The sequence below is a fragment of the Solanum stenotomum genome, chromosome 4 (assembly GCF_019186545.1).
Source record: "Solanum stenotomum isolate F172 chromosome 4, ASM1918654v1, whole genome shotgun sequence".
Taxonomy (NCBI): Eukaryota; Viridiplantae; Streptophyta; class Magnoliopsida; order Solanales; family Solanaceae; genus Solanum; species Solanum stenotomum.
Window position 1 is genome coordinate 26,834,717 of NC_064285.1, and position 13,083 is coordinate 26,847,799.

At 29.2% G+C, this 13,083-nt stretch overlaps 1 pseudogene; it reads left to right on the plus strand.

Moving 5' to 3' along the window:
- The first annotated feature begins 3,779 nt into the window (after positions 1–3,779).
- LOC125861397 (uncharacterized) lies at positions 3,780–4,529 on the plus strand (annotated as a pseudogene).
- The last annotated feature ends 8,554 nt before the right edge of the window (positions 4,530–13,083 follow it).

Genomic DNA, 13,083 nt, shown 5'->3' on the forward strand with positions numbered 1-13,083 from the left:
GAATCTTTAGAACAGAAAATAATATTTGATAAAAGTATGTTTGAACAAATAAAAGGAAAAGAATTAGACCTAAGCGTAGCAAAAATATTCGAAATACCAACCATAAGAAACTGGTTTAAACAACAAAAAGAAGAATATTATGCAGTAAGTCAAACAGAACATATCATAGATTGCAAATACACTAAAGAAAATGCCAAAATACCAATAATAAATAAACGAATAATAAATAAAGAAATACAAGATATTAAGGCTAAAAATCCAATTAAATATGTACATTTAGGAGGAACAGAAACACTAATAAAAACATGTTTTAGAAAAGGAATAGATACACCCATAGAAATATACTTAGCAGATGATAGAATTATACAACCCATAGAAAAAAGTATAATAAGTGCGGTAAAAGGTAACCTCATATAGCAAAAATTTAAATTAATAATAAGTGTTAACTACTCAGTAGCAATAAATGACAGAAATATAGATAAATCATTAGTATTATATTGGAAAATGTCAGGAATAGAACCAGCCCCAAGAAGTAAAATATTTATAGCTAGATGTAAAAACTTATATGTTTTAACAAAAAAACATAAAATAACAGCAAAATATAAAATAAATAAAATAAAAATAGAAAATCCTTTTGAAAGAATAGTCACAGTCATAGACAAGAATGACTATAGTTATAATGAAATTGACATAGAAGAAGATTTAGAAATAGTAAAAGAAAGATTAAGCACATCAAAAAGAATAAACATGAACTGTGAAATACCACAAATCTCATAAAAAATGAGTACCTCAAGAAGAATAGATAAAACTCTACAAAAATCAATGAATGAAGAAATAAAACCACATCATTACTACATAACAGAAATAATGGAACAAAGAAAATATTTAATATTAATAGATACAGGACGAGAAGAAAACTATATTACAAGAGAATTAGTGACGGAAGATGAAATAATAACTATTGAACAATCATGCCCCGAACTACCAAAAGCATTCATGTATACTGAAGAAACTACATAAAAGAAAATAATCATTGGAGGAGTACCAATAGTGATAAAATTCAAAATGTATCAAGGAGATGAAAAGATCATTTTAGGAATAAAATGGCTAGAACAAGTAAAACCATATAATCTAGAAGACAAACAGTTAACAATAAATTATGAAAATAAAAGAGTAATAATAAAAAGCACTTTAGTATGATAAAAAATATGAAAATATATATACTTGCAATGATAATAAAAGAAGTATATTACAACCGATATTAAATACCAATGATAGATACGGGAGCAAAAACTAATATATGTAAATACAATTGTTTACCAGAAGATAAGTGGGAAAAATTAAAAACACTGATAGTAGTAATATGATTTAATAATGAAGGAAGCATGATCAAATATAAGGCAAAAAATATAAAAATACAAATATGGATAAGATATTAACTATAGAAGAAATATATAACTTTGAATTAACTACAAAAGATATGCTATTAGGAATGCCCTTTATAGAAAAATTATACCCACATATAATAACAAAAACACACTGGTGGTTCACGACACCGTGTAAACAAAAAATAGGAGCAAAAAGAGTAACTAATAAAAAACGAAAAACAACAGAATGGATAAAAGGAAGTGAAAAAATTACACAAAAATTAGAAAATATAAAAAAGAAGACCCTAAAAAAGAATTAATTATAATCTCTATGGATAAAGTAAAAATAATTCAAGATAAGTTAGAATTATTATATTGTGAGGATCCTTTACAAGGATGGGAGAAACATAAAACAAAAGTAAAAACTGAGCTAATTGATAATAATAGTATAATAACCCAAAAACCATTAAAGTATAATTTTAATGATTTAACCGAATTTAAGATACATATAAATGAATTACTAGAAAAAGGATATATACAAGAAAGCAATAGTAAGCACACAAGCCCGACATTTATCGTAAATAAACATAGTGAACAAAAAAGAGGAAAAAGCAGAATGGTTATTGATTATAGAAATTTAAATGCAAAAACTAAAACATATAATTATTCGATACTGAATAAAATACTAAAGATAAGACAAATACAAGGATATAATTATTTTAGCAAATTTGATTGTAAATCAAGATTTTATCACTTAAAACTAGAAGAAGAATCTAAAAAACTAACATCATTCACTGTACCACAAGGATTCTATGAATGGAATGTATTACCATTCGGATATAAAAACGCACCAGGTAGATATCAACACTTTATGGACAATTACTTTAAACAAATAGAAAATTGTGTAGTGTAAATTGATGATATATTATTATATTCCAAAACACATCAGAGCTATGGATAATAAGAAACATGGTAAGAACATACTAGTAGAAAGATATGAAAATTAAATAAATTATATCCGGAATATAAATAACTCAATATCACAAAAATCGATAATGAAAAATTGGACCAATTAATAGATAATATATCTAAAATAGAATATAAATATATTCAATATTTAAAGATACAATGAATAGCGAGAATAATGAATATAAAGAAAAACTTACTGAAATAATTATAGCAAAAAGACAAGAATTAGAACATAGGCAAAATAGACTTAATAATAACACATTCGCAGGAATTTGTAAAAAATCTATAATAGCACAAAGAAAAACTATTTTTTATCTAGAAATACTAATAGAAAGTTTAGAATATAAACTTCAACACAATCTATAAATGAATAAGGAAGAATACGCAATAGATGAGAAAACATATGAAAACTATGACGGATTAAAAATAAAGATAATATTTTCTAATCTAGGAAGAAGATATAAGAAAATAGGTGACAATCTAAGTTTAATGTTAGAAAAAGAAACGGTAAAACTAGAAGATAGTTTAATTGTTATGATAAGAATAACAAAAGAAAATAAAGAAATAGATAGAAAAACGGAAATTGAAAAAATAAAACAATAAGCGAAAAAGGAAGTACAACAATTAGAAGAAGTAAAAAATACTAAAATAATAGAGCTAGAAAAAGAGCTAGCAATATTAAAAGAAATGTATGAAATTAAACAAAAAAAAAAGAACAAAAAACGAAATTAGCAAATGAGATAATTAAATTTAAAGAAAAATTGCAATTACAAGATGAATTAGAAGAAAAACAACAAAATAGCCAAGATAATCTACCCGAAATAAGAGTTGATGAAATAAACAACGATGATCTAGAACAACATTCGGAAACAAGCAAAACATATACGGAACTTTTAGCAAACATAGATAATACAAAGAATTTAGAAGTAAATACAGAAGACGTAGACATGGACAAAAAACCTAGCACATCAGGAGTAAAAAATCCAAAAAATTTTAATCCAAAATATTATAATGAAAACTATAAACAATATGATAAAGAAAAAACTACATGGGATAAAAGATTAAGTAAAAAATGGACGCCTAAACCAATAATTTGACACCATAATTTTTTAGATTTAGACTGTGTAGCAGATATAAATAAAACAATCTAATTATGGATAAGATACATATCAAAACAATTAATAGATAACAAGATAGTAATAACAGAGGCACCAGGATACATAGAAAGAACACTTATAGAAACAGTAAAATTATGGTTACAAAATTTAACAAGTGAAAGCTTAACAACGTTAAGAATTAATAAAAAATTCAATGGAGGAATAGCTACTACATCTATGGAAATACTATATAAATACGAAATAGCTATAAGAAATGAAAACAAGTGAAAGCTTAACAACTTTAAGAAGTAATAAAAAATTCAATGGAGGAATAGCTACTACATCTATGGAAATACAATATAAATACGAAATAGCTATAAGAAATGAATTTAGTAGTATGACAACAGAGGTAGAAGAACAAAATAAAGAAAAAATCATAAATCGAAATCTAATGACAAAATTAGCAATATGTAATATGTGTTACATAGATGAATATACATGTGCATTTAGAGAATACTATTATAAAGGAACATATAGCATAGAAGAAAGTAAAGAAATAAGAAAATTATATTTTACAAAATTATCAGAACCTTTTAATTCAAAAATAATGAAATGTTGGAATGAAGCAGAATTAACAGACACTTTAGGAGCTATAATGAAATTCTTGCAACGATGGTTTATGAAACTATGTGAAAAAACATAAAGAAGAAATAAAAATGGAAAAAATATTAGTAAAAAACTTGGCATGTTGCAAAAATAAAATAACACCTCAATTTGGTTGTACGGATAGGTATTATAAAAATAGAAAGAAATATAATAAAAAATACAAATCAAATATAAATATAAAAAACCAAGAAGAAGATACTATGTAAAAAACTACAAAACCAAAAGACCATATAAACCAAAAAGAAAACTAACGGAATGTACTTGTTATAGCTGTGGAAAATTAGAACATATAGCTAGAGATTGTAAATTATCTAAAGATCCAAAGAAAAAACATATATCAGAAATAATAATAGACGATGAAAAATATACACAAATAGAGTACGTAGATTATGAATTAGAAAGCAATGATAGTATATATGAATTATCGGAAAATGAAATTGAAAAAATAATCCAGTAATAGAATCAGCTAATGAATACGATATCAATGACTGAAAAAGATATACAAATAATAACTAAAGAAAAATATCAAGATGAAGAATAGGCAGAACAAAAAATAATATTTAATAATAATATATTTGAACAAATAAAAGGAAAAGAATTAGACCTAAGCGTAACAAAAATATTCGAAATACCAACAATAAAAAACTGGTTTAAACGACAAAAAGAAGAATATTATGTAATAAGTCAAACAGAACATATCATAGATTGCAAATACACTAAAGGAAAGGCCAAAATACCAATAATAAATAAACGAATAATAAATAAAGAAATACAAGATATTAAGGCTAAAAATCCAATTAAATATGTACATTTAGGAGGAACAGAAATACTAATAAAAGCATGTTTTAGAGAAGGAATAGATACACCCATAGAAATATACTTAGCAGATGATAGAATTATACAACCCATAGAAAAAAGTATAATAAGTGCGGTAAAAGGTAACCTCATATACCAAAAATTTAAATTTATAATAAGTGTTAATTACTCAGTAGCAATAAATGACAAAAATATATATAAATCGTTAGTATTATATTGGAAAATGTCAAGAATTGAACTAGCCCCGGGAAGTAAAATATTTACAGCTAGATGTAAAAACTTGTATGTTTTAACGACGAAACATAAAATAACAGCAAAAAATAAAATATATAAAATAAAAATAGAAGATCCTTTTGAAAAAATAGTCATAGTCATAGACAAGAATGATTATAGTTATAATGAAATTGACATAGAAGAAGATTTAGAAATAGTAAAAGAAAGATTAAGCACATCAAAAAGAATAAACATGAACTGTGAAATACCACAAATCTCATAAAAAATTAGTACCTCAAGAACAATAGAAAAAACTCTACAAAAATCAATGGAAGAAGAAATAAAACCACATCATTACTACATAACGGGAATAATGGAACAACGAAAATATTTAATATTAATAGATACAGGACGAGAAGAAAACTATATTACAAGAGAATTAGTGACGGAAGATGAAATAATAACTATTTAGCAATCATGCCCCGAATTATCAAAAGTATTAATGTATACCGAAAAAACTATAGAAAAGGAAATAATCATTGGAGGAGTACCAATAGTGATAAAATTTAAAATATACCAAGGAGATGAAAATATCATTTTAGGAATAAAATGACTAGAACAAGTAAAATCATATAATCTAGAAGACAAACAGTTAACAATAAATTATGAAAATAAAAGAGTAATAATAAAAAGAACCTTAGTATGAAAATATACGTACTTGCAAAGATAATAATAGAGGGATATTACAACATATATTATACATCAATGATAGATACGGGAGCAGAAGCTAATATATGTAAATACAATTGTTTACCAAAAGATAAATGAGAAAAATTAAAACACCGATAGTAGTAACAGAATTTAATAATGAAGGAAGCATGATCACATATAAGGCAAAAAATATAAAAGTACAAATATGAGATAAGATACTAACTAAAGAGGAAATATATAACTTTGAATTAACTACAAAAGATATGTTATTAGAAATGTCATTTTTAGAAAAATTATACTCACATATAATAACAAAAACACACTAGTGGTTCACAACACCGTGTAAACAAAAAATAGGAGCAAAAAGAGTTAATAATAAAAAATGAAAAACAACAGAATTGATAAAAGGAAGTTAAAAAATTACACAAAAATTAGAAAATATAAAAGAAGAAGACCCTAAAATAGAATTAATTATAATCTCCATAGATAAAATAAAAATAATCCAGGATAAGTTAGAATTATTATATAGTGAGGATCCTTTACAAGGATGGGAAAATACTAAAGATAAGACAAATACAAGAATATAATTATTTTAGCAAATTTGATTGTAAATCAGGATTTTATCACTTAAAACTAGAACAAGAATCTAAAAAACTAACAGCATTCACTGTACCACAAGAATTCTATGAATGGAATGTATTAACATTTGGATATAAAAATGCACCAGGTAGATATCAACACTTTATGGATAACTACTTTAAACAATTAGAAAAATGTGTAGTATATATTGATGATATATTACTATATTCTAAAAACCAAGATGAACACATAAGATTATTAGAAAAATTCATACATATTATAGAATATTCAGGCATAATTCTAAGTAAAAAGAAAGAAGACATAATGAAAAACCAAATAGAATTCTTAGGAATACAAATAGATAAAAATGGAATAAAAATGCAAACACATATAGTACAAAAAATAATTAACTCAAATGAACAGCTAGATACGAAAAAGAAATTACAATCATTTCTAGGACTAGTAAATCAAGTAAGAGAATACATACCAAAATTAGCAGAGAATTTAAAACCATTACAACAAAAATTAAAGAAAGATGTAGAATATTAGTTTGATAAGAAAGACCAAACACAAATACAAAAAATAAAATTATTATGTAAGAACCTACCTACACTATATTTTCCGGATGAAAATAAAAAATTTACTCATATAGTAGAATCAGACGCCAGTGAAAAAAGTTATGGAGGAGTATTAAAATAAAGGTATGGAGAAGGAAAAATAGAACATCATTGTAGATATTATTCAGGAACATTTACTAATACAGAAATAAGATGGGAAATAAATAGGAAAGAATTATATTCGGTATATAAATGTTTATTATCATCTGAACCATATATTGTATATAACGAATTTATTATAAGAACAGATAATACACAAGTAAAATAGTGGCTAACAAGAAAAATACAAGATTCGGTAACAACAAAAGAAATAAGGAGATTGTGATTAAATATATTAAATTTTACATTTACAATTGAAGTAATAAAAACTGATAAGAATGTTATTGCAGATTACCTATCACGACAAAGCTACTCAGACTGAGACTGAGGAAGAAGATACAATCGAAAAGATACTCAAAGTTATTACTACACTTTGTACAAAAGTGGATAGTATGGAGAATGAGATACAAAAGCTAAAGACTAATGGAGATAATATGAAGTCTAAAGCTAGTCAGCAGCATGACTATAAAAATGCGGAGNAATTTTCATCTGAGCACGACTTCCAAGAAGGTTGACCAAAGTCAACTTTTCAATTATTACACGGAGCTACGTCGATCGAAAGACGGAAAAAACCCAGAGCTAAAAGGAGACGATGGGAAACTCCTTAAAACCCATAATGTTTGTTTAAATACAGCTGCAGGTACAAGCAAACAAGTTAGCGATAAACAACATAAAAATGCGAACTTAAACCAGCTATTCGCAAAACCATTTACCCAAAGTACATCTAGACATATGTCCATAGAACCACAAACATCTATATACGCAGATAGTTTGCAAAACCAAAATGAGAAAAAGACATATAACTACATCACACGAACCTATATCGAAAATGTACACAAAACCCAAACTTATTTAAACCTTAACCCCAAATCAACTACAAAAGAACCAAACCAGGATTATTTAACACAAAAGCTACAAGATATAACAAGTTAATTGCATAGCCAAAAACTAACGCTAATTTAGTAAGAACATGTTACAACTACGGACTGTTAAATACCGTATACACATACGACGGATAAGAAGTTAGTGGAATACCAGAACTACACAAGGCATTCGTCACATACAAAAGAGTTACAAAAGGAAATTTATTTTATATAAAATTCTATACAACACCAGCGGAGATATTATACGAGGAAATAAAACCTCTAATACAGGTTATCAAGATAGGACTAACTAAAAATATGATTATACCCGAGGACATGGGACAACAAGAAGAGATATGCAAAATAGAGAAACCAAGTTTTTATGTCAACAAAAGAATAATTGGTATATCAACTATCATACAAGAGCTAGTAAATAATTATTTAAACGGAAACGCTATATGGAGCTACTATGCAAGAGATCAGCTAATGATTTATTCCAATTCAAGGGAGCTAAGGAAAGCAGATATGGATGAAGTCCAGAGATGGATTTTGTCATTACTTAAGCCAGAAGAACGACCTACGACGAGAGCACTAAAAGTAGGATTTATTTCGGCAGAGTTATTAACCAAATATTGCAAGCTAATTGGTCACAAATATCCTGACCACATATGTTCAAAATGCAACGTAGAAGATAACATAATTCCAGATGTCGATTTAGAGTAAAAAAAGACAATGAAGATAAGAAGCAGACAGACAAGATAAGATATGGACAAGATAAAAAGAAGATAAGATACAAGATGGCAGACAAAATAAATGTGAATAGATAGATAGATGTAATGTAATGTAAAGCACTTTGCAAGGTGTAAAGTAGGAATAGTATTTTGCAAGGTGTAAAGTAGGAATAGTAAAAATAGTAGGTGGACATTAAAGTAAGTAGTAAAAATCATAAAATAGGTATGGTATGTCATAATGTGTCATAAGGTAGTCATAATGTGTCATAAGGTAGATATATATTAGTCATAAAGTAGTATAGTACGTGCACGTTATTGTGCACTACTGTAGAGATAAGATAGGAATTGTAAAGTAGTAGTCGTCTCCTTTCTATATAAAGGGAAGCATATGTAACATAGAGGCAAGCAACGCCTAAATAAAAATCCTCCTTCAGAAAACACTCTCCCTACTAAGATAAATATTTAAAATACTAATGGAAAAATCTGAAATCCAATCAAATATTTCAGATAGCATGGCTAAGCAAGAGGCAAAGGTATATTGTTCAAAAAATATGTGGAACTAATTTCATATATTCCTGAATATCATATATATGATTGAATAAATTTATGTTAGTTATTATGTATTAGAATTATTTGAATCATGATTTCTAGTTTATTAGCACACTGGAAACAGGAAGAAAACTTCTATACTATGCCATCCTAATGTTGAAACCAGTAGGCGAGGATGCCGTTTAGGGGAGTAAACAAAGTTGAGGCGCTGATAAGAAGGAAGTATTCGCTAAATTACGATGCTAGTAGTGACAGGAAAACATGATAAACAAATAAATTGGTTCATAATGATCTAATATGAATTTAATCAATTATGAATATGGTAGGAAGTAATAATTTGAAATAAAAAAAACTGTATGATAAAGAACATGACTACATACGTTCATGATGAAATGATAAAAAACTATGAAACTTTAATCTTATATATACTTAAAGATATAAAAATAATTGAATTAAGAAGAATCATATGGGAAAAAATATTTAATGATGACGAATCAGAAGATATATTGAACCAACAATGGTATGAAATAGACTTACATGATTTAGACTACGAAAGAATAGAATGGTACGATTTAGAAATAAATTCAGACTAACATGAACTACGAATATTTATAATATTGGACAGAATCTATGGAAGACATAAAACTATTAGAACAATTAATGGAGGAAAATTTATATATGTACCAAAGAACCCAAGATATGTTATACCTAGAATATATCATAAATAATATTATAGAGATATCAAGATTAAGACACTTAACAAAAGAATATTATAATAAAATCTTTAAAATAAATAACTCACCTACCACACTACCACCTACCAAAAAAGTCATGAATTCTACACCTACTACACTACCAAAAATGTCATGAACCCCTCACCTACCAATAAAATGAATTCCGCCTCAAAAAATGGTGCTTGTATTTGAGAAGTTTTAAATTTCCTCACCTTTTCTATTAATTTATGTTATGATATGCTAAGTGACTTGTATGAGGCCTCTCGGGGTCTTATACACCTTGTTACATCTAGGTGGTACCCTTGGGTCGTGACATTCGCCAAGGTAGAACCATGAACTTCTAGCTTAGGTGGATCCACTTGTTAATGTCTATTTATACAATCATCCTATTGGGGCACATAGGTAAGTGATAAGGAGATTGCTTCTAGAAACCCGACCTCTACTCACGAGAGAGCTTCCTTCTCATATTCTATCAGTGCTAAGCATAAATCCCATGGAATAGTCATTTCTTACTTGTTCTTACTATCCATGGAAATGCATGTCATCTGACCAATCCAATCTAGGTCATAAGTCATCCATGGAAAGGTATAATTCAATAACTAATCCAAGCTAAGTCGTTATCCATGGGAAGGCACGTCATCTTGCCAATCCAAGCTAGGTTTCATTAGAATAGCTCTTAATCTTTGATTCAATTAGGTGAGAAGACCTTTCAACCTTAGAATCCTTATTATGTGAGAAAACCTTTCACAATCATGCATTCATGTGTATATGAGAAAAATCCTTTCAACAACACAACAACAACATCATCATTGATACTTTACTCTCGAAGCATCCTTAAAACATTTGCTTAGATTTAATAAGAATATGCATAATTTCATAATTCACCTTTCAAGGTTCAAAACCCACTTTCAATCATTAACATCTGGAAATCATGGGTTATATATGGGTTCATAAAAATTCATCATAAAATCATATAATTCAATCAATTCATGCTTGATTTCATAAATATCCTCTTTCATAATCCAAACCCACATTATTTCATCATAATTGGAAAATATTGGATTTACATAGGTTCATAGGGGGTCATCATAAAAACCATAGTATTTCATCGATTCATGCATAAGAACTCATAATTCAATGATTCAAATCAACATTTAGGAGAACCCATGGCAATTGAAGAAAATCCTAACTCAATTGGGGATTTCAGACTTTAAAAATAGAGGAATTTGGGAACTACATGGATGAAAACTATCATACCTTGATACCAAAAGCTTGAAAGCAATGGAGAATTTGGAGGCTTGATCTTGAAACCCTAGTTTTCTTATTCAATTTCTAGAGAGAGAAATATTTGAGAGGAGGATCTTGATCTTCTTTTGGAAATTTAAGAGAATGAATTTAGTTTGGGTGATTTGGGGGTTTAGAATCATTAAATAGGGCTTTGGTTAGAAGGAAAAATGACATAGTATTGAGTTAAAGTAATTGGGAAAAGACTCAATAACCCCTGACTTAAAAACTACCGAATTGGCTCACTGGAAGCCCATCACGGGTCGCCATGACCACCACGGCCCGTCAAATGGGTCGTGAAGAAATTATGCATGACAGTGCTTCTCTATTTCCAGCATAACCTTTTACTTCGAGATGGGAATTGGGCAAACTCAGTGGCATTGGAAAGAAGACTCAGAGATCTTGAATTTGATAGGTCATGTGCCACCTAATATGTTTTAACCTAAAAGATATGATCGTTTTGTTGACCCTAAACTCTAAGTCTAAGGAAAACCCTTCACGGACGACTTCACGGTCCGTGTGAAGTTTCACGGACCATTTTGATGCCTGTGGTGCTCAACCAGTGGCTATGGGAGGAACCCTACTTACTTGACCCCCTTCACGACCACTTGTACGGCCCGTATGGCTCTTCACGAGCCATCTAGAGGCTCGTGGGAGGAGCCTGCCTTGGGGATCATACTGCCTACTCCTTCACGGGCACCACCACGAATAGTGGTGCCTTTCATAGCCCGTAAAGGGCACCATGACTGGTCCCTTGGCTCAGTGAAGGGTTGGTGACCTCCCACTTGACTCCTTTTCTAGACTCCTGTATTCCGGGGTGTTACATTATCTCCCCCTTGGGAACATTCGTCCTCGCACAGAACCCAAACTAGCACACAAAGCGTAAGAGGAAAACTAGTAACCCAATCATTAATGCACTTTCATCTAAATGCACATAACCAAGGAGGAACCTCGACTCCAAGCTAGAACATATTCAAAACATGATAAGGAAGATAGAAACTAGACCTAGCAGCCCAACATGAATGCAATCACATAAATGCACATACTCGAGGAGAAAACTCCATCTCCAAGCTAAAACATACTTTTAAAAACATCTTTTCACAAGACAAACATGCAAGATCATACTCAAATGCATAATAACATGAAGTAATCAATCAATTAAACTAAATCATTGTTTTTTTAAAATAAATTTTTCCATGAGCATGCATGCATGAGCGAACGTCTTCACAACCACTAAACCATCGATACAAGTAAACACTTAAGAATTTTCCACAAAGATTTTCAAGGACTACTTCAAACACAATCACCATACATGGAGTCTTACCATATCCAACGAAACACTCAATATTAAGCAATGCATAAACACAAGCTAAAAGACCTTAACTTACCAATTACCGCATCCGGGGAACCCTCATGATCTTCTTGAGTTTGTTCTTGCCTATCATCCCTTCCCTTAGAAGTAAGAATTGGGCAATCTCTTATCTTGTGACCACTCTTTCCACAACCAAAACAAGCATTAGAACCGGCTAGACATTTACCCTCATGTCTTCTCCCACGCTCCCTACACTCGGGCCACATTTACTCACTACCACCCTTACCTTGAGGATGATTTCCTCCATTGGACCTTGAATGTGAAGACTCACCATCATCCCTTCTTGCCCTATTTGAATCCCTAGTTTTCCCCTTAAGCTTTTCTTCTTCTATTTGTTGTGCATATATCATCAATCAGGAAACATCCATCTCCTTAACAAACATGACGGTTAGGCATTCTTTGACCACTAAGTCGGA